The sequence below is a fragment of the Lutra lutra genome, chromosome 11 (assembly GCF_902655055.1).
Source record: "Lutra lutra chromosome 11, mLutLut1.2, whole genome shotgun sequence".
In the NCBI taxonomy this organism is placed as follows: domain Eukaryota; kingdom Metazoa; phylum Chordata; class Mammalia; order Carnivora; family Mustelidae; genus Lutra; species Lutra lutra.
This window is the reverse complement of record NC_062288.1, coordinates 27,672,362-27,700,027: the sequence shown is the minus strand read 5'-3', so window position 1 is coordinate 27,700,027 and position 27,666 is coordinate 27,672,362. Positions and strand designations below refer to the sequence as shown.

Genomic DNA, 27,666 nt, shown 5'->3' with positions numbered 1-27,666 from the left:
ACCTCATTAATCATCTGAGACTTGTTTTGTGTATAGGGTATAAAAGTGAAGTTTATAGCGATTTTTTTCAAATAGTTGATTGTCTCACTATTTGTTCTTAAATAATAATTTCTTTCCAGTGATTTATGAAGGTCTTTTATCATACATTAAATGCATCAAACTTTTTGACATTGTTTCTGGATGTTCTGTTTGTTCTTTTGGGGGAGCCTGACTGTTCTTCATAATGCTTTTAAAGTATTGTAGTTTTATGTACTCTACAGCTCTAAGAACCAGTCTTTCCATATTATTCTTTCTTTCCCAAGTTTTCAGAACTCTGCCTTCTTACTTTTCCAGATATCTTTTTTTCTCCCAAATTTCAAGTATTTTTTTTAAATTATAATTGACTTACCCTGTAAATCAATTTTGAAAAATGAAATACTTGGTATTACTTTGACTTTTCATCAAGGGTTATCTGTTCAGCTCTTCTTTTAATACAAAGCAAGTTTTCATGTATGTTATACATATGAAACATCTATAAAAATATAAATATTATTATGAGGTTAAAAAATAAATGATCTGTAATTGTTGTTGAGAGTGGTGTTATTTTCCATTGCATAGGTTAATCATTGCTCTTCTATAGAAAATCCTTGATTGTTGATGATTTTTAAAAATACGGGAAAAAGGAAAAATAGAAAAGTTATAACACTGTAGGAAAATCGTAAATCTAAGTTAGATAAGTGTTTTTTAAAGTATAGTATATATGGTATATGTATAATTTAACAAAAATTGCATAGTGTGTGAATTTCAAGGTATCGTTGGATTTAGGAATTTTCAAATGTTTTAATATAGGTCTGGCCATTTTGCATTTTTTTAAAAGATTTTATTTATTTATTTGACAGAGAGAGACAGCAAGAGAGGGAACACAAGCAGGGGGAGTGAGAGTGGGAGAAGCAGGCTTCCTGCCAAGCGGGGAGCCTGATGCGCAGTTCGATCCCAGGGCCCTGGGATCATGACCTGAGCCTTAATGACTGAGCCCCCCCACTATTTTTATTCATATGATGTTGCTGGGGCTGTTTAGAGTCCACTATGTAGATTGTCTAAACCCATACAGTCATAAGGTTTGTCTTTATTTTGCCAAATAAATTGTTAAATTCCTGTATGAAACACATGTACATTAATTTTTCCCCTTATTAATTATATAATCCATATTTGTTCATCAGAGTACTTTGAAAACATTGATTTCTTGTGGGTCCTAAGTGTGCAGTCCAAAGTACATTTGTGTGTGTGTGGTTTTAGTTCAGATAAAAGAATACAGCCTTGTTAAATGTTGGAACTTTATCAGTATTTTCCCCTTTTGTCAAATTATCCTTTTAAATCTTGAAAGCACAATCACTATAATGAAAATAACACAGTATTTGAAATTCTGATATATTTCTAAGAAACCAAAAAGTACTTTATTTAAAAGAAAGAATTTAGGGGCACCTGGTTGGCTCAGTGGGTTAAGCCTCTGCCTTCGGCTCAGGTCATGATCCCAGGGTTCTGGGATCAAGCCCCACATTGGGCTCTCTGCTCAGCGGGGAGCCTGCTTCTCCCTCTCTCTCTGCCTGCCTCTCTGCCTACTTATGATCTCTGTCTGTCAAATAAATAAATAAAATCTTAAAAAAAAAAAGAATTTAAAAAGTATGTTGACTAAGGTATATTTAATCTTTATTAAAAATATTACTGGTATAAATGTAAGAAGAATGATGAATTAAGATTTATGACATGAGAGAGATGATTTAAATTACACAAGAAAATAGATATTTAAATTAGCCTCTGTGATTGACAGTTTTGTGCTCGTCTGTGTATTAGTATATTTTGAGGAAAAGTTGGGCATTGCTTTATTCATTAAATGTATAAAAGCTATTAAATCCTCTCTTAATCATATAATATTGTTTAGCCTGAGAATGTACTACACATTCTATAACCAATGAGAAACAACTTCAGCCACCTACCAAAAATGTGTAGAAACAGGTTTTTGAGAATTCATTTCCAAGTGTAAGGCCTCCAGGGACCACTTAGTTATTTATCCTCAAACCACAGTTAGAAAAACTTAAAAACCGGAAATTGGGGAGAAGTGCTGAAAATGGACTTTTTCTTTTTTTTTTCTTCCCTTCTTCTTCATCAATGGTTCTGTCAGAGTTATTTCTGCCCCCTGAATGGCAGGAAGGGAAGATGAGAGCTGATTATTCATCACCACTTCTATTTTTATTTCAGTTGACCCGGTTTAGAAATAAGAATAAAAATAATTTCTGACTTATTTTTATAAGCCATTTTACAGTTTCCTTGTGGCTTTTAAGCTAGCACTAGTTGAGTGGTTAACAGTTTTTTTATTTATTAGCTGTGGTTTCTATTGGTATTGTTACGATGCTACCAAATTGAAGAACAGAAATCGGCTTTTTATTGTGTCCCCTAAATATTGTCCGATACTGGTGGCTCCATTATCAACATTATATCAAATGGCTGTGAAAATAATGATATTTGGCATATAATTTGGTTTATGTTTGTGTATTAACTTTGCCTTTGCTTTTTTACTTAGATTCAGATAATTCTGATGAGAATCTCAGTAAATTGGTTTTCTTAGTATTACCTGTGTGGGGGGTATTAATAGTATTTTTTGGCTTTAAGTTAGCTGTATCCAGAAGCTTTTATCTTTTACTTTGCTGGTACTGATTTATAAATGCCAAGCTCTACTAAATAGGTTTGCATTAACAATTAATGCTAGCAATATCTGGAGTATCTCTTGAATCATAATTATCTGGCCAGATAAGGTGATTTTATATAAACTGCAAGGAAAAGTCTACTTTACTTTATAAAGTAAAATTTTCCTTTTTGGAGTACATCTTCATCATTTCTGTTAAAAAATAGACTGATAAAGGTTGACTGAGGCTATTTTGGGAATAAATAAGAGCTGGCTCAGAGCTACGAACCTAAAATTCTATTTGAAAACAACTCCTTGAAAATAAGGTTTGAGTGCTTTCCATATCTAAAAAATCTCTCAGCCAAATGTCACCATTTTGATGTTTTAATAATGTATGTTTGCTGATTATAGAATAGCAATGATAGGTTCAATTTCCATTTATCTGTTTATATTTGAGAAATTAAAAATTTATTTCTCTTAGTGGCCATTATTAGGAGGCATGTGAAAGACTCAAGAGCTCAGAGGGCAAGACAGCAATTTTTCCTGTCCTCTATGAGTGCTGGAAATGGCTCTTCATTGGACTGCCTTAACATGCAATCACCAATCTTGACCTCTGACTGCTAGCTCTGCCCTCTCCTCCCTTCTCATCAGTTGGCTGGCATAATCTTGACTTCTGACTGCTAGCTCTGCCTTGTCCTCCCTTCCCATCAGTTCGCTGGGATAATCTGCATCTCTACCATGAAGTCTTCTAAACTCCTGTATTCTTAGACTTAGCTGTTATTTCTACCTCAGACGTTGGTCCCTGATGCATCTCTTGAGTTTCGTTTTGTCATCTTCTCCTTCAACTAAATCATCCTGTTTTCAAATCTTTTCTTGACTTCATATGAAAAATGGGGGGGGGCAGATTTGTGGGGCAGATTAAACCAGCTGTGATTAGATTCTGAGGGAACTGGAATCTACTTAATCAGAATGCAACAAGAAGAACTTCTGATGTAGTGAAAAGAAGGGCCATCTGTACCCCAATGTTTATAGCAGCAATGGCCACGATTGCCAAACTATGGAAAGAACCAAGATGCCCTTCAATGGACGAATGGATAAGGAAGATGTGGTCCATATACACTATGGAGTATTATGCCTCCATCAGAAAGGATGAATGCCCAACTTTTGTAGCAACTTGGACGGGACTGGAAGAGATTATGCTGAGTGAAATAAGTCAAGCAGAGAGAGTCAGTTATCATATGGTTTCACTTATTTGTGGAGCATAACAAATAGCATGGAGGACAAAGGGAGATGGAGAGGAGAAGGGAGTTGGGGGAAATTGGAAGGGGAGGTGAACCATGAGAGACTATGGACTCTGAAAAACAATCTGAAGGGTTTGAAGAGGTGGGGGGCTGGGAGGTTGGGGGAACCAGGTGGTGGGTATTAGAGAGGGCACAGATTGCATGGAGCACTGGGTGTGGTACAAAAACAATGAATACTTATGCTGAAAATAAATTTAAAAAAATGATAAAAAAAAAAAAAAAAGAACTTCTGGCACAATCATACGACTGTCTTCATTTGATCGAAACTTTATCTAGACCTGGTTGCTTTTTGCTCAAAGAAGGCATCTATTCCTTAAGCATTTTTAACTGTAGCTGGAGTTTTCAGTTGTTTTCATTTTTAAAACTTAGCATGAGTGGGACGCTGGGTGGCTCATTCAGTTAAGTGTCTGCCTTCAGCTCAGGTCATGGTCCCGGAGTCCTGGGATCAAGTCCCACATCGGGCTCGTTGCTCATCGGGGATCCTGCTTCTCCTTCTGCCTGCTGCTTTCCCTGCTTGTGCTCTTTTTCTGTCTCATAAATAAATAAAATGTTTAAGAAAATAAAACAACATGAAGTCTGATAGAAGCTTATTTCTTCCTTTACAATATTACTATACTTATTATTTATTTTTCTTTTTTTTTGCTGGTGAAACCACTTAAAAACCCAACAGCAGTAACAGCAAGGAATCAAGGAGGAAACCAGGGAAAGAGGTAGCTGATTCATAGAGGAAGAGTTAGGAATGTTCATAAATTTATGCCAACCCATTTGAGATGAATGCTATTGGGTTTTTTTTTTTTTTAAGTTTTTATTGAAATTCCAGTTAGTTAACATACTGTGTAATATTAGTTTCAGGTGACAACATACTGATTCTGTACTTCCATACAACATGTGCTCATCATGACAAGTGCCCTCCTTAATCCCTGTCACCTATTTCAACCATCCCCCCACTCACTTCCCCTCTGGTAAACCATCAGTTTGTTCTCTGTTTAAGAGTCTTTTTTGGTCTCTCTCTCTCTCTCTCTTTTTTTTTTAACCTTTGTTCATTTGTTTTGTTTCTTAAGTTCCACATATGAGTGAAGTCGTATGATATTTGTCTCTGACTTACTTTGCTTAGTGTAACTTAGTGGAACTCTCTAGTTCCACCCTTGTCGTGGCAAATGGCAAGATTTTATTCCTTTTATGGTGAGTAATATTCTATTGTATATACATATATACTCTTCTTCATTCATTCATGAGTTGATGGACACTTGGTTGTTTGCATAATTTGGATATTGTAGATAATGCTCCTATAGACATCGAAGTGCATGTGTCCCTTTGAATTAGTATTTTTGTATTCTTTGGGTAAATACCTACTAGGGCGGTTGCTGAACCACAGGATAGTTCTATTTTTAAATTTTAAATTCCCACAACACCAAGACGGTTCCCCTTTCTCCACATCCTCACCAACACCTGTTGTTTCTCATGCTGTTGATTTTAGCCATTCTGAGAGGTGTGAGGTGATGAAATGAATCTTCTTATTAATGACAAGAGAGGCAGGCTTTCCTCCTTCCATTCGCCCCTTTCAGTCACAAAAGCTGGAGAAGAGAAATGGTTTCAATAGAGTAGCAGAGCCTGGGTGAAGCGACAATTATTAAACGATAGCAGGGCCCTTAATGTAAAAATAAATGCTATTTCTTTGCTGTGCTCTATATACTAGACTCTGTAAACTGGCCTCCTAGATGCAGAATATAATCATATTTTGATCCAAAAGGAATATTTTTGATATCCTTAGCATTTGACTCACACATGCACATATGCACCTATATTGATTTTCTTTAAAAATTATCTTTTCTATTAAAACAGGATATCATGTTCTAGGAATCAAAACAGTGCACAGAAATATCCTGACAGTAACCATGTAAAATTTTTTTTTTTTTTAAAGATTTTATTTATTTATTTGACAGAGAGAAATCACAAGTAAGCAGAGAGGCAGGCAGAGAGAGAGGAGGAAGCAGGCTCCCTGCTGAGCAGAAAGCCCGATGTGGGGCTCGAACCCAGGACCTGGGATCATGACCTGAGCCGAAGGCAGCGGCTTAACCCACTGAGCCACCCAGGCGCCCCTAACCATGTAAAATTTAAACTGTGTTAATTTTATTTATAAATTAGATCTAGAATAGGCACAGATTCAAGAGCTGTTTATCAGCTCCTTACCCATAAGAAGTTCATATGTACCCCAGACAGTTCTAATTCACTGATGATCAGAGGATTAAACCTATCAGAGAGGGGTTTTTTCACTTACTTTGCTTATTTTTGAGAGGAAGATGACATTGAAGAAGAAATAAATATGAAGGTTTTAAGAAGTGAATTTCTCAACCATTTACCTTTTGGGGGATTCATTGGATAAATCAACTGCATGGCAGGGACACATTATAACAATATAATGATCTATAGATAGTTCAGTATGAACTTGTAGAGGAGACTTAGAAAAACTATGAGTTTTATAAAAGCCTGAGAAACTAGTTAAGGCATGGCTTGGAGAGGCACATTGAGGTAGTCTAGTCCTTGAGAGTCTTTAAGACCAGCCATTACTAGACATCAGTTTTCAGTTCAGGTCCTATCTGCATTTTAATGTTTATAGCAAAATTGTGGTTGTGATGCATTCAAAATTATCTGAGAGTGGAAAAGAAGTTTTTCTATTAAAAAATTTTAACCACCCTTTTTTTAAACCAGTGTTGCATATCTAACTCTCATCTCCCTGTAAACCATTAAAAAAAAAAAAAAAAAAAAAAAAAACCTATCAGAGAAGATCCCTTGGATATATACTACATGTGTTTAATTAGAGGCCATAAATTAGGATATTTTTGTGTTAACAGTTATAATTGTTAAAAATCTCCTAATTATATTCCATCCAAAGTTTATGTACACATATACCTGCACACATATATATCAGAATAAGTTCCCAATTCTCCTTTTGGATATGCCAGAATTTAACTTGGCATTACAGAGATATCATGGGAACTTACTGTGTTGCTGTACTGCATTTAAAAAAGTGCATTAAAACCTAATAATTTTGTTAAAGCAAAACACTACTTGGATACTATCAATCCTCAGTGTCATTTAATTTACTTTTGATAGAAAAAGCATTTGCCATGTTTTAGAATGTATGCACTTTGCGGTTTATTATCTTTTCTGCAGTCATTTCATGTTTAAAAAAATATGTAGAATTTATTAGTTTAGAGCTTAGGCTTCTTTGGGTAAAAGTGTAAAGCAAAAGACCAGCTCGACTAGTAGGGACCTGCTGGAATTGAAGTGAGACCTAGTATCATAAGGGTGCTCAGAAAGGGACCAACCACATTGCAACCTAACTGGCTGTTTGATAAATCTATCAGGTTAACAGCTGGCACAGCACAAGAAGTTTAGCCATTAAAACTCTGACTTTTAGGGGCACCTGGGTGGCTCAGTGGGTTAAAGCCTCTGCCTTCGGCTCAGGTCGTGATCCCAGGGTCCTGGGATCGAGCTCCACATCGGGCTCTCTGCTCAGCGGGGAGCCTGCTTCCCTTCCCCTCTCTCTGCCTGCCTCTCTGCCTACATGTGATCTCTGTCTGTTGAATAAATAAATAAAAATCATTAAAAAAAAAACAAAACTCTGACTTTTATTCCAGAAAAGCTTTTGACACTACTTTGTACTCCACTTGGTGATACCTTTCAATTTTTATATGTCTTTTTGAAGAAGTTTTTTAGTTTTAATGGAAAAATGAATGGCATATTGATTTTTTCCAATAATCTCTTTTCCAAGTGGGTATATTTTATTAAATACCTCTGTTTTTGGTAAGGGCCTCTAATGGGCTCAAAATACCAACTTGGTGACATGATCAATGAGCTGTTTCAGATGCAATCTATTCAATTGTTTATTGGATTGATTTTATCTTTCTGTTAGGGAGCACTTAGACTTTTGTCTCTCTTCATTTCTTTAGGCAGTATTCCGTGATTTACCATTTTGTTAGAGTAAATCACTGGATATTTGGTTATAGTTAAGGCCATAAAATATGAAAGAATTATTCTTTCATTGGCCGTATATGTCTCCTGTCTTTCCTATGAACACAGAAATGGCAAATGGCAAATTGTGAGAAGTGTGCATTTTAGACATTTCTTAGGTTGATCAAAAACATTCTCTTTCCCCCAATAGGTGTTTTCTGTTTGTTTCTGAACCATCACCTTTGTTAGTTGTTCTTATGATTTTCAAATAGTGACACTTTCTTTAATTTCCCCTCATCAGCCTATACCATTAACCACTTAAATTAAAAGAAATTGGTAATGCATTGCTCCATCAAGTTTGCCTGTGAAAAAAGCTCTTTTAGAAAATTTTAATTGCTGATGTAGCTCAGATCAGTGGGTGTTTTGTTAGGTTCTTTGGCCATCATTCTAGGTGTGGAAGTATTCACCAAACTTAACTGGGAATAACTGAACCCTTTTCTTAGAAGTTAGTTCCATCTTATTAAAGTTCAATAGTAATTTATCTGGTAGGTATCTAATCATTTCTTGGTTAACAAAATTCCTTTCCACGTAGGTTTTAGGAGGTACTAAATCTTGTATATACACAGAGAGTCAGTTTTTACCTATGAAATACCCTAAAGATGTTGACAGCTCTAGTTTAGGATATCTGTTGGTGATCTCTGTCTCTGTCACACATGAATGTATTGTATATATTAAATAGTAAAACCATTACAAAGGATATAATAGGAAAATTATTTTAATAATTCCCTTGACATTCCATATGGTTATAAAATGCTTACTTAGACATTTTCAAGAAACCTAGGGTCATTTGTCCAGAATTAAAATAAGTTTTATTTGTATTTAATATTATGCTAAATTAATTTTCTACATCTAATGCCACCAGGATGGTATTGAGATTTAATAGTCAAAGGTTTAGAAGCAAATACCTGAAATGGATTTGTTTTAATCACACATGAAGTTTTCTTTATTTTATCACCTCCACATATAACTTGATGGTATGATTATTATTTCAACTAATCGTTTTTATTATTGAAATTATTATTTTTTTTAAAGATTTTATTTATTTATTTGATGGAGAGAAATCACAAGTAGGCAGAGAGGCAGGCAGAGAGAGAGGAGGAAGCAGGCTCCCTGCTGAGCAGAAAGCCCGATGTGGGGCTTGAACCCAGGACCTGGGATCATGACCTGAGCCGAAGGCAGCGGCTTAACCCACTGAGCCACCCAGGCGCCCTTGAAATTATTTTTAAAGAATATCATATTCTTTATATATAGACTTCATCTATAATATATTTAAAAATAAAAATGTCACCTTTCAAAGTTATAATGTCCCAGCATCTGTAGTTGCATTCCAGTATTACTATGTGCTTCTTAGGTATTTCAGAACTAATGTGTTTCATTAAATTCCTACAGCTAAGCAACAAGATACAGGGCAGCTACCCTTGTATTAAAAATGTTCTTCCTTAAAAATTTAAAAAAAATGTTCTTCCTTGGTATTTGAATGGAGATAAGCTAAATACAAGGCATTCAGTGTATTTTTCTTCCAATGCAGAATTTTGTTCTGTGTGTATTGTGACACATTTTTGTTTACATTTCTGTCTCTCCTCTAAGGGGTGAGTTCCTGAAGGTAGAAAATGGTCATCTCTTCGTCCTTAACATGCAGCACGTATCTGTCACATAAAATATGCTTAGTAAATTCTTATAGGAGTGAGCCATGACTCACAAGGAGGGAAAATATGTGCTCTCTGCCATTTTGTGATGACTCTCAGTTTAACCATAATTTCAATATAAATGTAATTTTGATGAATTTATGAGCTATTCAGAAGTTTGGGCTAATTGCTGTCATCTTCAATTCTAAAATGTTGTCCCACACACCATGGGGCTCAAAGGTGAGAATGGTGTCCCTGCCCCCCAGTGATATTCCAGTCTGTCACTGCATGATGGAGACACTGTGGCAGGACCACTAAATTGGAACTGTAGAGGTTGTGTAGGTGCGTAGCAATAAAAGTCAGAAGTAGTAGGGTGGAAATGGAAATGCAAAGGCAATAGACAACAGCGAGAGAGGTGAAAAATCTCAAGTGAATTTTGCAGCTGATTTGATGTTGAAGGTGAAAGGAAGACTCATGAATTATGGATTTCCAGGTCTGGATAATTGAGAATTATGACCTCCTTATCCAGGGAAACTGGGGATAGGAGTGCAGGTAGAGTTTTATCAGTGGTTTAAATAAATTTGACTTTGCGACAACAGCAGGGGGGAAAGATGTAGAGAAAGGGAGAAAGTACAGACGTTTTGTAACTCAGGAGATGTGTAAGATCTGGATATCAGATTTGAGAGTTATAAAATGTTGTAGCTAAATAGGAATTGGCGCAAAGCTTAATTTGGTAGTGAAGAAAGTGAGTCCCAGGAGAATGAAGTAATATGGCTAAGGTCCCAGAGATACTGGCAAAATGAAGATCAGACTCCTCTCTTTTCTCAGTACATTTTTTTCTCAATTTCTTTTGGATCATTGAAAGTACAAGAACATGGATAATATTTTTTGGTGAGGATTTCAGTAAGAGAAGAGGCAAGGGACTCAGGTGAAAAGGGAAAAAATAAGAAATTTTTAATATTATGTTAAAAATCAAGAAAGAAGATACTTTTTATTCCAACTTTTAGGCTCTGGTGGTTTTATGAAGTGTTGTCTTTAAGTGATCAAGCTTTTATTGTGAAATATATGTCCTTCATAAAATATTTAAATGCTTCCTCTAGTTGAAATTCCTTCACGAATCTGAATTTCTCATCCATTTTTTTACTCCACATTTTTGATAGAAACTATAACAACAAAACCTCTACAACAAAGCCATTATGATTTAATTATTATAAGAATCTAAGGAGCCATGATAAATTATTGATTTTTTGAGAAAAATTTTTAACTTGCATTAAGCTGTCATTTTCAAGAAAAATTGACAAAATTCAACTTAAAATATAAAAATAATAAAATAATTTGAGTCGTGTGTGGATAATTCTTCATGTAAGAAATTTTTTAATAGCATCCTTCTTAAATTCCAGATAGGTCTAAAGCAACCAATGCCAAGATTGTATTCTAAATTCAGGTCTATGTAGGTATTGTGAATATTTTTATAAAGTGCTTTCTTTACTCAGTCCTTTTCAATAACATGACCAAAGATCATTGTAGCCTTTATGTATTTCTCTGGAAGTTAACTTAAACTCATGGAAAGCTTCTTTCCAATAGTAGTAGATTCCTGATGTACTAATTAGTGATAACATTTGTTATTTTCCAGTTAGGAAGCTCTGTTGTCCCATTTATCTCTCTGAAGAGGGAAAGGCAGAGGGGAGTAAGAGAAGGAAAAGAGAGATTGAGATTAAAATGATGATTTTGGCTGGAATATGTGCCATTGTTTTATTAGTGGAAGAATGATCCATTTAGAAACAGTTGCTAAATCTTTTCCTGAAGCTGATACATGGTTTCAAGTGCAAGAAATACATTTTTTTGTTGTTGTTGTTATGTTCAAAAGGTCTCTAGATTTAACTACCATTACATGGAAAGAAAATAATACTTTGCATAAGATTAGCTATTGTCACATTTTAGAAATATTTTAAAGTGGCTTAAGAAGTTTCATTTAAAATTAAGTTAAAACACAGATATTGACAATAGTGATTACTTGCCTTTGTCCAGCTGAGTAACCCCAGAGATAAGGAGGATGATGACAAATATTATCAGATTGTATTACAGAAGCTGGGGATAAGTAATTTGTAAGAAAAAAAGCAGGAAGCTGGTGCTCCATAATGAAATGGCTGAGGTTAGGACAGCTCTTGAATACTGGGTTTTCTGGTGTGATTGTATCACCATTTTCTTGGATGGGTTTCTATTGGCACTGTTTAGGATGAGTATTACTTCTCTACTTCATAATAAATTACTGTGAAATTTACAACCTAGAAAAGCAAGCATTTACTACTTCTGAGGATCAGGAAAGCAGGAGTGAGGTCATTCTTGCTCAAGATCTCTCAAGGAGGTGCAGTCGAACTATTGGTCTTGGGGTCTTTACAAATTAACTGGAATTGGAAGTTCCACATATGTTACTGCTACCAGGAGACTTTGATTCTTCACCCAGTGTGATCCTCCTCCATAAGGCTCCTCCCAATATGGCTTTCCCCAAAAAGAGTGATCAAAGAGCGAGAGAGTGGAAGGAAAAAACCCCAAGATGGAAGACGTGCTGTTTTTAAAACCTAATTTTAGAGGTAACATCACATCACTTCTGTTCTGTCTTTTCCGCAGAAGTAAATCACTAAATTCAGCCCACACTCAAGGTGGTGGGAATTAAGCTTCATCTGCTGAGGGGAGGAATGTCAAGGAATTGATGAATATGTTTTTAAAACCACCACAGAGTTTGAGGTTGTGCTTCTCCAACCCCTCTCCTTGGGTATTTTTTCGTTTCTTTGCTTGTTACCTTTCTTCAATCTATATAGTTTTGTTTTGTTTTTAAGAGTCTTCAGAGTGTGGGGCACCTGGGTGCCTCAGTGGGTTAAAGCCTCTACCTTCAGCTCAGGTCGTGATCTCAGGGTCCTGGGATCGAGCCCCACATCAGGCTCTCTGCTGAGCGGGGACCCTGCTTCCCCCTCTCTCTCTGCCTGCCTCTCTGCCAATGTGTGATCTCTATTCAAATAAATAAATAAAATCTTTTAAAAAAATGAGTCTTCAGAGTACATGGTGAAGAGCTAAGGCAAATGAAAAGAATTAGAGTTATGATGATGGTCATGAATATATATTCATATATTCATTAAAAGCCTATGTCAGTCACTTAACTAGGTACATTACACACATTATCTTAATTTGCACAACAATCTTATAAAGGAGAGATTAGTTTTCCTGTTTTGGATAAAGAAACTAAGATCAGACGTTAAGTAACTTAAGGTGAATAAATTACAAATGGCAGTTTCAGAATCCAAGCTCATGTTGTCTGATTAAAATTAAAAATATATATGTGTGTATGTATAGGTAACTTGATTTTACAAACAAAATGTATATTAAATTTTAAACTAGTAATTCTTAAAGAATTCATATTTCATTAAATAATAATGCTCTTCTCCACTTACCCTTTAACCCTCATTATCCAGCTGTAATAATTTTAAGTTTTTATTTTAATTCCAGTTAACATACAGTATTATGTTAGTTTTAGGGGTACAGTATCGTGATTCAACACTTCCACACAACACCTGGTTCTCATCAGAACAACTGTACTCCTTAATCCCCATCACATATTTCACCCACCCCCTCACCCCTTCCGCTCAACTGTGATAATTTTGCCATATAACAGGTTCTCATTAATGTATTTTCTTTCTCCTTGACTTGTTATCTACAACTCTTGGATGTCAGGCCATTTTCTCCATATGAAAGGGCCTAAAGGAATCCTTTGGTTGAATGTGGATATCATCTGGAAATTTGGCTGAATTTTAGTTGTATTCTAAAATTTTGTATTTGAGGCATGGTTCAGATGGAAGAGCATGTGACTTTTGATCTAGGGGTCGTGAGTTTGAGTCCCACATGGAATCTAGAGGTTACTTAAATAAATAAAACTTAAATAAATGAAATTTTGAACTTATATATTACCTAGCGCTGCTATGAGGAGAATTGCCAGCAATTTTTATATAAAGCTCTCTAGAAAATATTATCTCTCATTGTATTATCTGTTTAAAACAAAAAACTTAACTAAAGATAAACAAAAAGTAGTTTATGTAAACATAGAAGGGGTGTACCTCCCTGGTTTCAGATATGCACACAAAGTATGTAAGGTTTACCCCAGAAGAGTTTCTTATAAATCTTGCATATTGGTTATTTTGACCTTTCTTTGCACAGGAGGGATTCATTGTAGGAATCTTGAATCTAAATGTGATAGACTAACCTCCTACTGCATTGCTTCAGAGCAGAAGGAAGGGACAAATATGGTGCATCTTGCTGAGAGAAGAACACATAAAACAGAATTTGTCGAACAAAGAAAGGTACAGGTTTTGATAACTAATAACACAGAGCAAGTTGGTGGCTGAACAGAGTGGTGATAAGGGAGTCAGGCCGCTTGATAGAACAGAATTCAGCTGGTATGGAGTGAGGTCCTACAGTGAGTGCGTTCACTCTGGTTTCAGCCAAAAACTAGAGGGTTTGGTGAGTAAAAACAAACAAAGAGACAAACAGAAATACCCTCTTGCTCTTCCATTCTTTTTCTGTTTTTTTGTTTTGTTTTTTTGTTTTTTGTTGTTTTTTTTTTTTTTTTTTTTACAATAAATCCAAGAGATGTGCCTCTAGACACAGACAAGAAAAAACAAAAACAAAAACTCTTGCTCAGAAGGAAAAAGACAAATTCCCTGCTTTGGAATTTATTTGAGGGAGTACCTCAAGCAACCAGTTGAATTGACATAAATGGATAAACACTGCAGATAAAGTTTCTTGAATCTAAATAAAATTAAGAGTAAGAAACCAAGAAAAAGAAGCCCTTGGGCTAGGAAAGCCAGTCTGTTTACTGGCGCTTTTCACATGTAGTCTCTGTTATCCTTAGGGCCGCTCAGTGAAGTAGTTATTTTTATACAGATTGGAAAACTGAGGTACAGAATACTCATTTATCTCAAAGCAGTGATTCAAACCAAATTTCATATCCTGTAGTTCCAGATTATTTCCATTTTTCTTTCTGCCTCATCAGAGGTTCCTCAGATTTGAGTTTGAGGCTTCTTGACAGAATGCATATTGTATATCTGAAAATGTAGCAAGCTACGTTTGGTTATTTATCAGTCCTAATAAGTTCAACAGACATTTCAATGATACACATCCACTAGAAGCCTGATAGATTTAAAGTCATAGGTATTGATATGCTCACAAAGAAAAATAGAAAAATCTAAATTTAACTGTTTTGGAAATAACAGTAAATTAAAATGGAATGTGAAAATACAGATGACCAAATTGCCTCATGTCTTTGGTACCGAGACCTTTTCTTCAACTTATATTTTACACATGCTCATATGCATGTATAATAGATTCTTCAGTGAGCAATCATTTAAAGTCTATTACAGAATTGGAGAAACAACATGACCTTTAGAATGGAGAAAATGGTATGGTAGATACAGCACATAAAAAGCTAAGAGTAAGCACTAGAATGTAATACCAACCAATATAATATAAAAATCGATATCAATGTAATGAATCAGAATAGTGTTAACAGTAGCAATTAGTGACTCTTAGAGGTTTTAAAAGTTTCAAAATTTATTTTCTGATCTCTAGACCAGGAAGACATTAGGTTAGCAACAACTTTTCCTAGAGGGGGAGTGGTAAGAACTAGAACATTGTATTGATTCACGAGAACTTAAACTTATAAAGGGGCCAGAAATCTTCAGAAGAAAATCTAAGCACTAAAACAACATTTCCTTTATTAGTTCTGTCCTGGAAATAGGAGTATCGTGGGCAGGATACATTTGAGGAAATAGAATCCTCCATTATAGTCTGCTGAAGATAGAATGGAACAGCAGCCACGGGAAGATTATTAAATTTATTTTTTTCACCATCATTAGATATAACTGCTGATAACAAAATTTCATTGTAACTGTGACTGACCTGTTTTCAACAAAATTCAGTTGTAACCACCTTTCTGGTTTTCATGTGTATATTCATTTATCTGAGGCACAGGAAAGATAATGAAAGCTTTCCTACTTCTGTATTTCTTTCAGCTGTCCAATAGAAATAATTGTTACTTACTTCCGGCTATTTCTTCATTTTATCTTCAAATTTATCTAAAATAATATGTTTTAATAATAAAATTTACTTGAAAAGAAATTGATATTTTATGGGACAGTAAAGTTAAGTTCTCTCTTGGGACTCTTCAAGATAGAGTTTAGAGTCAGGGATAGTTACCATTTTTGCTTAGTTTCAGCAGTATTTCCAAAAAATGTTCTCTTGAGAGCCTTTGAACCAAATGAAGACAAACTTCTTCAATAGCAAAAGAATTTAGGCCTAATAGGCTTAGTCCTTTGTTCTCTTTTGTGTGAAATAATATTTAAAATAACTACACATGATTGTGTATTTAATGTTCTTAGAATTTGGAGATTTTTTAAAATCTTTTTTCAGTTATTCAGTTAAAAAGCAAGAGGATGGTAACAGGAGAATAAAGAGAAAAAAATTCTCTTGTAGCAAGAGAATTATGTAGAAATGAATTTACAGAAATAAAGCAGAAAAGTAAAAAGAGCAGGTGGTCAGGGGGCTTTGGATCCAGAAAGCCTCTTTTGGGATGGAAGGAGAGAGCACCTTTTCAAGCAGTCAGTGTTGTCTGCCTCCAAAACCTGGAAAACCAAACGGCTCAAAAAAACCCACACATTTGTGAAGATGATTAGCCCGAGATCACCTATGCCCCCGTGATTCCCATGAAGGAGATGCATGTCTGAGATGCTGGAAAGGGCCCAGGGTAGTAGTCTATATTGCCAAAAGAATTTCCCACCTGCAGGAGTTTCTTGTTCATTTTAGGAAAACCAATAAGTGATTTTAAAGGGGAAAACTACTTAGAATGAATTGTTTTTACTCTTTCCCTTCCTTTTAACATCTTTCTGAGAGAGCGTGCATGTCCATGGCCTTCAAGGAAAGACAGATGACCCTGGGTTTTGCTTTGCTTTTTTACCCCCACAAATGTGTATGAACTTTACTGGGCCTCGGAGCCTCTGTTTCCTTCCAGGGACACATTAATTGCAAGCTTGCGTCCATTTTCTTTTTGTCCCTGTCCTGTGGCAGATGTATCTGTGTAAAGCAGAACTGTCATCAGTGAACAATGACAAGGTATCCTTTGGTGAACATCTGTGTTTTTCCGGGCCCCATGCTAGGTGCTGTACGAACATTTTCTTCTTTCATCTTACCAGCAACTCTGTACGGCGGTACGCTGTGTTCATTATTAGTTGGTACTCAGAACCATACTGCATTTCAAAGAGAATCCGAAATCCATAGGCTGCCATTCAGGGTGCTTTTTGCTTTGCTCTCTCTACTGTTTTATTAATTTCTACCGTCTCATTTCCTATGTAACGTTTTTATCAGGCTTGTCTATTTACTCCTCCCAGAGTATGTAACCTATGCTTCCCGACTCCTATTTCTCCTTTTTTCCCCATGACATGGTAGCTCCACCAACATGATTTTACTAACCAGCCCCTTTCCCGAGTGTCTCTTGTGCATGTCAGTGTCTGACTTACTATGATGACTATGTAAAAATACAACAAATTATACTTACTTGTCCCATAATTAGACTGCAGATTGTTTCACAGCAAGGAAGCAGTGTCATAGAGCATGTCTATTCACCTTCTTACCGTTCATTGTAGGAGCTGGCCGGTGGAGAGCAATTAGTAAGTTTGCACACCATCTACAAAGCACTTTCCTAATGTAAAGTATTATTCTATGTGCTGTGAAGGCAAAAGGGAGAAGTCAAAGTCTATATCCCTAAATAATTCATTTTCTCTCAGTAAGACAAATGTCACATAGTACAGTGAAATAAGTCAGATGTCCCGAGTATAAGAAGACATTTTTATAAGTACAAAAATGAAATAGATGTTTAAGAAGCTTAAGAGAGGGAGATATTGCAGTAACTTGGGGAGTCTGGACACTTCATGGAAGGGGCAGAGCCTGCGATCAGCTTGAATGATAAATCACACTTGGATAGGTGGCAGAAAATGTCATTCTAAATGACAGGAAAAGCACAGTGGTGAGTGTTATAATCCATTTATTTTCAGGAATTAAAAACAGCTGATTTGAGTTCCAGGTTGAAAGCATTTGGGTTTAGTTTCATGGGTAATGGGGATTAATGCATGTTGTTAATTTACATGAAAAATAGTACAGTCATGATTATAAGATGTAGCTTTGGAGTCGGATACCTGGCTCTACCATAGAAAACTTTCACATTTCTTTTATGACGTTTCTTCTTCTGCAAAATGAAGATTATGAAAATTAAGCTAGATTGTTGCAAGGTTTAAATTACACAATGCATGTAAACTAGTTAGATGAGAATCTGCCAAATGGCACTTAAATACAAAGTGGAAAATGTGACCTTTTATTAGGAATCTGGGAATATTAATCTAGCAGTTATATATGCGAAAGTTTGTAAAGAGTGGTAATTGGGGGCAGAAAAATGTAGTTGTTTTAGAAAGCTAATGCAATCATACAGGGTTTTGGTACAGGGGTCTTCACAGCAGTGCCAAGAGATTGAAAATTAAGGGAATTAAATGGTGGGAATTACAATAAAACTCTTAACAGGGGAGAACAGGGGTGATGTGTGATGTCAAAGAAAATGTAAAGTTTTGAGCCTGAACAACAGAGAACTTGGTGGCGGCACTGGATGACACACAGAGAGATGGAAGTTGGGTTCAAGACCATTAATGCCACGTGGTGTATCATTGAATTGGACACATGCCTCACACACAGGGGTCATTCAGTGGACGTCTGCTCCTGATATGCAGGATTGGCGGGCTCTTCAACCCTTGACCATGTTAATGAGGCTGCTCTTGCTTTTATTTAAATAACGATTACACTTACACTCACATGCTATTTATACCCAACTCAGAGACCCTCTCAAGAAAGAAACGAAGGAAATGTAAAATATCTGATTTTCTTCACTTCAGCTCAGAGTATTTTAGTTTCAAATGTCTATTCTCTGTTCCTTTGATATGGACTTAGATAGAATTTGCCTTTTATCTAGAGAGACACTGACTATTATATTTTATAATATTTTTATTATGCCCATGATGTGGTATATTTTACTTTTAATTAATTTTTAAGTAGACATTTGTTTGGGCAATTAGAATTACAATTGAGGAGACAAGGAATTCAGATAGCAGCCTGACTCATGTTCCTCAAATACTACTTTTTAGCAAGAGCATTAATTCTGCATAATTCTGTAATTGCATCTGTTATGTGAGAACTTGGGAACTAGATCCAATGGCAGATAGGATTTTTTTTTTTTTTGTATTTTTTAAGTAGTTTCATGAAGACAGTCATCTAAGAGGACCTATCATGAACTACATGAAATCAGATCTGTGTTTGACATATCCAAAGACATACTTCTTAAAGCTTGGTGTCCCTTTCTTTGTTAATCCTAAACCTTACGCCAGGTGTCTGTTAACCAAGTGTTATATAGATTCTATTAACCTGAGTAAGGTCATGGAAAAGGCCTCCGCCTTCTCTTCACTGTCAAATTAAAAATGGCAAAATGTTTAAAATATATGACCTTGATGCCAGTATAGCCTCAAGTTCTCAGGAGTGGGATTGGTTTAAGTCATTTTATGTGTATTCAGAGTACCCTAAATGCTAAAGTCAACCCAAATGATTGGAGAATGAATCTTGGATTGACTCAGGATTATTTTTAGCTTTAAAGCTAATGGCTTATGACTTGTCTATTTGATGGGGCATGTGGGGTAATATAGTTCACAGCTTAACTGCAAAAGCAGAACAGATCTTCTTTTCAGCAAGGAAATAAATGTACGTGTTCTGCAAAAGGAATTGTAAGTTGCCTGTATGGTTAGCATGTATAATTAGAGTCCTAATCTTCTACGGGAGGAGGAATTTTCAGATGGTCACTGAGACCTCGGCCCGCTGGTGCACATGCCTTTTTTAATCCTCTCCCCTTGGGTACAAGGTTATCACTCCCTGTATTATATATTATGTTATATGATGAAGATGTGGTAAGTTCCTTAATCAGCTGACTTTGAGTTAATCAAAGTGGAGATGATCTGACCCCAAAGGGTAAGGCTTTAAAAGAAACAAGAAACAGGAGTAGTTGACATTCACAAATTGGCCTTAAAGAGGCAAAATCGCATGTTCAGGAGAAGGCCATGTGGCAGAAGGTTCCTGGGGGCCACTAGTAATTAATACCTCAGTCTTTTCAACCACAAGGAACTGCATCCTGCCAAAAACTGTATAAGCTTGGAAAAGGACCCAAGTTCTAAATAAGAAAGCAACCCAGTGGGCATCTTGATTTCAACCTCGTGAGGACTGTTGGCATAGAAGCCAGTTATGCCATTCCGGGACTTCTGACCTCCAGAAACTGTGTGGTGATAACTTTGTATTGTATTAAGCCACAAAATTTCTGGAAGTTTTTTTATGCATCAACAGAAACTAATACAACCATCTATATATGTATTCTCATTTTAACAATAAATTGTATGGAGGCAGGAAAGCTCTTGGGAAATAAATTAAAACTTTCCAGAGTTGAACTTTAGACATATATGCTGTATCTTATAAACTGTAGACCAGCATAGAGGAAAGCAGATTATCAGGATGTACTGTTTTACCTGCAAGGGAAAAAAAAAAAAAAGAAAAAAAGCTTTTTAATGATGTCATCATTGTGGAGCTCGACTCTACAACTATGACTACAGGGGCAAAGGGGCAATTGGGTATTTGTTCAGCCCCCTCTTACTGAGCCTGTCCTGCGCCCACCCTGTGCCCACCCTCTTGCCATCAGGGACTTAGACGCACCTAGGGGAAACTGTTGCTGTAGTAGAATTTGAAGAAACATGTCACTCTTTTCGCATCTTATGCTCCAAGGGTATCCTGTAAGAAATTTGAACCTAGAGGAACAAGTGGGTTCCCTGGTTGATAATAGAGAAGAGAGGGCTGTGTGGTGGAGGGTAGAGTGGTAACATCATCAAATTGAAACAAGGGCTGAGGAGGGGCTGGAAGTGGATTGAGCACAGTGAGCAGCCATCTGGGGCAGGTTTCAAGCTCTTATCTGGTGGTCCTGACAGCACAGTGGGGATAGTAATAAGCCTTAGGTCAGGTGACATTTTGGCAGAGCAGCTGGCGTTTGCTTGGAGCACAGCTGCAAACAGCGGCCTTAGCAGCAGCCAGAGCCAAGTAGAAACAGCATCCTGTTTTTATCCCTGGGAGCTTGTAGGATGCTTCGTGGATAGAGCCAAGAGAAGTGTGTATAGAGGGGGTGGCTTAGAAGAGGGCTGAGGTCCAACCATTTCACCAGTGAAGGCTATCAGACTATCCAATTTGGGTTCAGATTCTTAAGGTGACATTTGTTACTTGCTGTCATCCCAGTATGGAAACACTCGGTTGTACTAGTTACAAAATAACTACCAGGGTGATATTTCAGAGGTATGTTGTGTCCATGTGCTCTTTTCTTGCCTTAGGCTCTTTTATTTTCTTGCCATACACTCTTTTCTTAAGTCACAGAAAAAGAGTGTTAATGACAAGGTCTAGAAGCCACAGAAATCATTAGGTCACTTTTGTTTCTTTTCAGATTATCCCAAGACCAGAGAATAATACTCCTGTCCTCCTCTTAACCTCCCCTCATGTGCTTCTTCAGAGGGTACATTTAGAAGTACACACTTGTAAAGGACTTAAACATTTCATCTTTTTACATGGCTTTCTGTGGCTCTTATCATTCTGCTGCCTTTTCCGTTTTCCATTTAATTGGGGAAACTTGATTGCTCTCCTTTCCGTTGACTTCTCTCTGACCTCTCTTCAAGATTTCCATCTTGATATTCCTTTCAGATGGCATATTTCTTCACTTTTTAACCACCAGGCTGAATGAAACCCATGATGCAGTACTTTTATCCATCCCTTCTAGGAAATTGCTTATCAGTAATGCATAGGATATTGGTTAGATAGATTTGTGTCATGACTGGATTGTAGACCTACTTTCATTTTTTTACTAAAAAAAAAAAAAAAACCAATTGATAGTTACTTTTGTTTATACTAGAATGAAAATTTCTTGTGATTTTTATTGTGATGATCTATGCATTTCTACCTTTTAAAGCCAGGAATTCTATAGTAATGTTAACCAAACCATCCCTTTATCAGTTGATCCTTTCTTATTTTAAAATTATATTTATGTCCTGTTTGTGTATGTATTGTGTAGTATATATACACATTTTCTCAATTTTAAAGATGTTGTTGTTTATGAAGCTATTGACAATTGTAGTTAAAACAAAATAATTTTTAGTTCTCTTTTTATTTGAAATTTTTGTTGTTGTTGTTCAGTTAGCCAACATTGAATACATCATTAGTTTTTGGTGTAGTGTTCATCGATTCATTAGTTGCATATAACACCCTGTGCTACCACGCATGCCCTCCTTAATACCCATCACCCAGTTACCCCGTCCCCCCACCCCTCCCTTCTGTAACCCTCAGTTTGTTTCCTGGAGTCCAGAGTCTCTCATGGTTTGTCTCCCTCTCTGATTTCTTCCCATTCAGTTTTCCCTTCCTTCCCCTGTGGTCCTCCACGCTATTCCTTTTAGTTCTTTCTAATCTGGGGTTATTTATAGTTTGTATTTCTTTTAAAGACAGGGAGGGGGGCTGCCTTTTCTTAAAGAAGCAATAATAATTTTGCTCAAATGAATATTCTCACTGCTCATGTTTGCTAATGCTTCTTCTATAAATGCTGACATTTCATGATTCACTTTGTCTCCTATCTGGGGAAGCTCCTGGCAGCCTACATGGATGTGACACTGCACAGTTGGTAAGAGGACAGGCTCTGGGGTCACATTGCCAAGGTACAAATTTTGATTCCCATCACTTGCTGACAGTAAGAATTTTGGCCTTTGATGTAACTCCTCCTCACCCTTCTGACAGTTCCTTTCTTCACAAAACAGGAAATGATTATAGAGTCATTGTGAGAGTTAAATGAAGTCCTATAGGGGCTCCTGGGTGGCTCAGTCGTTAACCATCTGCCTTCAGCTCAGGTCATGATCCCAGGGTCCTGGGATAGAGCCCCGCATCAGGCTTCCTGCTAGACGAGAATCCTGTCTCTCCCTCTCCCACTGCGCCCTGCTCGTGTGCTCTCTCTCGCTGTGCCTCTTTCTGTCAAATAAATAAATAAAATCTTAAAATTTAAAAAATGAAGTCGTATAATGTCCTGAGAGCAGTTCCTGACACATATGGAGTGTTTGATAAATATCAGCAAATATATAAATATTCTTGATCCATGTTGACACATTTAACAAATCTTATACTCGCCCTTGAGAATATAAACTGCACAGGAAATAACAGAGTTTTACTTTTGTCCCTAATTTAATGCTCTACTGATGTCAGATTGCCTGGGAGGGAAGCGCCTCAGATTCTTTGATTTTTTTTTTTTTTTTTCTTCCAAAAGACTTTAATACTTTTTGAGAAATTGTCAGATCGGTGGTTCAGAGTATGCTGCACTTTGAGTTGGCAACGCAGAGGCTGTGGTTTCCTTTACTTTCAACAAATGATACCGAAACAAACAGCTCCCTGTGTGATGCCTAAATCCTCAGTAGAACATATGAGGCAGACTGTTCTGATTTCAAACAACTCTGAATGTGAGAATATCCTTCCAAACGAGGAACTGAAGTCTGGTTTCTTACAGCTTGTGCCCGGAGTTCTCAATTCTGTAGCCACATGTTAGAGGCCTGAGCCTTAAATCCACGTGAAGGCTGTTGCCAGGCGCCAACCATCATCTCTTCTTCACAGCAAAATTCTCTTCTTAAGCTTCAGAAGCCTCTGAGTTGCCCAAGATACTAGTTGATTTTGTCCTGTCCTGTTCGGAAATGGCAGTAAGGGAGGATCCTTGTTTTTGGTCCCTCATGCCCTTAGAAGATCAAATTAGCTGGTTGTATTTTATCCAAAGGATTTGGGGTGATGCTATCTGTATTCTTTTCAGCATAAAAATAATTTTCAAAAGTGGATGTAAAACATCCAAGTCTTGACGGCTTGAAAGATTTATACAACATACTTTGAATTTAATTATGTGAAAGCATAAAATATGCAAATTGTAAAATTCGAATTTCCTTTCCTTTCCTATTCTTAGTAAATTCCAAATCTAATTCTGTCTTTTGGATGGAATATATTGGTAAATACGTAGATGTGGGGTCCTGAAGAAAGTTTATTTTAAAAACCTAATTGATATAGGAATGACCATTTTACTTTATTTTATTTTATTCTATTTTAATTTGAGGGAGAGAGTGAGCGTGTGCACACAAGCACATGGGGGAGAGGCAGAGGGAACGGGTGAGAGAATCCCAAGCAGGCTCCCCGCTGAGCTCAGAGCCCGTCGAGGGGCTGGATCCCAGGACCCTGAGACTATTAGCGTAGACAAAATCAAGAGTCCGATGCCCAACCAGCTGAGCCACCCAGGAGCCCCAAGAATGAGCATTTTAAAAGTAGTTACATGGCTTAATGATACAAACATCGGTGAGGGGTCAATGTGCAGAGCATTCAGTTTATGGGATATGCAGTTTGGAAGACAGCTAGGTGAATATAAAATATTAGGCAGGAGAAAGATTATTCTTAGTAGCCCAAACAAGCAATTAAAAGTTATTGAAAGGGAAATTGTATTATTTAAGAAACTTACAAGATAACAATGTGAGGAGGTTGTATGATCTAGATAGTAGTAAAAAGTCATCGATTCAACATCAAGAATCCTGGCCTTTTGCACATCCTATGTTGGTGTCTATGATTTCACCTCTCGTAAAATGAAGTTACTGCACTTCTGACCTCTTAGTTTTCTCCCAATCATGTTCTCTAAAGTTCTGAAGTCTACACCTCCAGTTAGCGTGGATTTGTGAGTTTTGGAGATTAAACTGACCTTTTTAGATTATTGAGAATAGCCTCAGTATACATACAGATGTGAGTGGGAATAAGTTTTCCTGGTTAAGTCTTAATAGTGGTTGGTGGTTATTTCTCACCCCTAAGCGCTGAACAACCACATGAGGATAGGCGTGTTTATCATTCTAATTATAAGTAGATAATTATTGACTAACTTGAATTATTTAATATTTGAGGGCAATTATATATATAATAAATACATTTTTTTTCTAAAAATATTTGACTACAACTTAATTTAAATCCTAAGATTTGAGAAGTCTGATTTTCATTTTCTGTCCTTTAATGCAGAGGTTACTACTCCTTTCTTCATGGTAAAACATGGAGTTAGCCTTTTTAGGAGCACACGTACTATTTATTTTAATGTGGTGTCTCTCAGATTTTGTGATGCATAAAAATCTCAGAGTAAGATTGTGGAAATGCAAGATTAATATAATTTTGTCATCTGGTACTTCAGAGTGGTTGTCAGATTCTTTCTGAGGTGATTCGGACACAACATATTTTGAAAGATACTGCAAAATTGCCTAGATTCAGAAAACAAATTTAGGTTGCTTCCTGGTTTAGAATTCACTGCCTATAAATTATTGCATTAAAATGTCTGTACCCATGCAAATCACAGCCCCTACCCAAGAATGAAGCAGAATGTTTTCTCACTCCTCTTGAAGCATTTCAGTGACTTGATTTCTTAAAGAGTAGTAGCATTTGGGGGCACCTGGGTGACTCAGTGGGTTAAGCTGCTGCCTTCGGCTTAGGTCATGATCTCGGGGTCCTGGGATGGAGCCCCACATCAGGCTCTCTGCTCAGCAGGGAGCCTGCTTCCCCCTCTCTCTCTACCTGCCTCTCTGCCTACTTGTGATCTCTCTCTCTCTCTTTCTGTCAAATAAATAAATAAATAAATAAAATTTTTTAAAAAAAGGAATAGTAGCATTTGTATAATTGGCCTTAATTTAAATGTGAAAGAAGTAATTTATTTATTTTGAATTACCTTCCTGTCTTTACCCAATAATTTATCCTTATTGTGTAGAATCAAAACTAGGAATAAAACAAAGTATTTTAGAGAGCCCCTTAACCCCCACACATTTCTTTTAAATGTTCAACAATACTGTTCTTGTTTCTAGAAAAGTCACAAATTTGTAAAAGCATTTATACCTACTGAGAGTTTTTTTCTTCATTCCTGCAAATAATTGGCTTTGGCAGCCTTGCAAATGCCTGCATTTCAAAAACAGACCCAAACAGTGTCTAACTGATGGAGACAATCATAAAAAGTCCACATGCACAATGGCAATGCAATATTGTGGATAATAGAGCAACCAAATAATTTTATGTTGATGCTTTAAGGTGAAAATAGATTCTTCAGAGAGATCCCTTAGTTTCTCCCCAAAATAAAAGGTCATCATTTTTAATTTTTTTTGTAAAGCCTCTGGTTATTCTCCTCAAATAAAATCAATAAGTAAGTGTGACAGAATGTCATAGGCCATTACAGATCTCCTCCTTAAATTCTTCTCTAGGCACTTTCTTTCCCACATTCCCTGATTGCCCACCGGGTAGGAAGGTGTCCCCTTTGTTCCACAGACTGTGTAGCCCTTTAGGGTTTGAACGATTTGGGAATTATTTGTGATATTAGGGGAAAATAGCTTTTAAAAAAGTCAAGGATTTTATTAGCAAAAACATGTGCTTTTCTATAATTAAGACATTCTCTCTCTCTCTTTTTTTAAGATTATTTATTTGACAGAGAGAAGGAGAGAGAGAGCTCGAGAGAGCGAGCGAGCAGGAGTAGGGAGAGCATCTGGCAGAAGGAAGGGGAGTGGGAGAAGCAGACTACCTGCTGAGTAAGGAGTCAGATGTGGGTCTCAAATCCCAGAACCCCGGGATCATGACTGGAGCTGAAGGCAGACCCTTAACTGACTGAGCGACCAGGGTGCCCCTGTACTTAAGATGTTCTGATCGTAGTAAAATAAACCTTCCAGTTCTTCAGATGTGAGGAGATTGAGTTTACAACTAGAATGATTCTGATTTAGTCCTTTCAGCAAATAAAAATATGCAAGATATTACATTTTTAAACTTATGGAAATGGTAATAGAAATAATTAAGAATTCTTAGACTTACAGATTGATTCTTACTTGACTGTGTGATAGTTGAACCATTTAAATTCCGTTTAAGTTAATGTACTGCCTATGAAGTTGGTCATCTGATTCAACAAAGTTACGTTCATGAGGAGAGATTGTTCCTCATTGGCAGTGTTTTACCTTAGTGCACACTTGCCTTGCCAATTATTTGCATTAAAATTATATTCAGTCTTGAGCCAGTTGACCTTTAATTTTATGCTGATGAGCTGCTATGCAAATTATGACCTTGATATTGCTTCAGAGGAGAAGTTTTGTTCAGCTACTTAGTTCCTGTGTGTCTGGCTTAATGCTTGAGTTGATTGCTTGATTCCTATATAAAGCTAATAACTTTTTAAATTTTAGTTTGTTTTAAAATTATGCCCATCAAATTTATTACCCAAACAAGTATTTCAAAAAATGCTATAATATTGAAGAAAAATACTTGTGAAAGATTAAGTATATTTGGGCATATATTATGCCAGTCCTTGAAAAGGAAAACATAGAGGAAAATGCTATTATCTGAAGTTCTCGGATTTGTAATATTAAGGTGAGCTGAATATTACATAAGAACATACCCAGGACTTGGTCTTGCAGCATTCCTTTTTACATGGATACGCTTAAGAATTGATCATAAATTTTTCTTTGTCTTAGTAGCTAGAATAATTCGTTTTACCTGGATTTGTGAATATTTTATTAGACCCTCTGAATTATGTAAAAATATCATGTTTCTCTCTTGGCAGTCACTACTGAAAATTTTATTTTATATATATTTTTTTAAATATTTACTTAATTTAGGGAGAGAGTGCATGAGTGCATGTTGGGGGGAGGGGTTGGGAAAGAGAATCCTCATGCAGACTCGCCACTGAGGGCGGATCCAGACACAGGTTGGATCCTAGGACTCTGGGATCATAACCTGAGCCAAAATCTATTTTGTATGAAAGAAAACATCTATTGGCTATTTAACCAACTGAGCCACTCAGTTGCTCCACTACTGAAAATTTCAGAGCCAAAATTAAGGTAATTATTTGGTTCTG

At 36.5% G+C, this 27,666-nt stretch overlaps 1 protein-coding gene across 5 annotated transcripts in view; it reads left to right on the top strand.

Moving 5' to 3' along the window:
* The window catches only part of PCLO (piccolo presynaptic cytomatrix protein), a 414,175-nt gene that overhangs the window by 90,233 nt on the left and 296,276 nt on the right, over window positions 1-27,666 (top strand). The window lies entirely within an intron of this gene.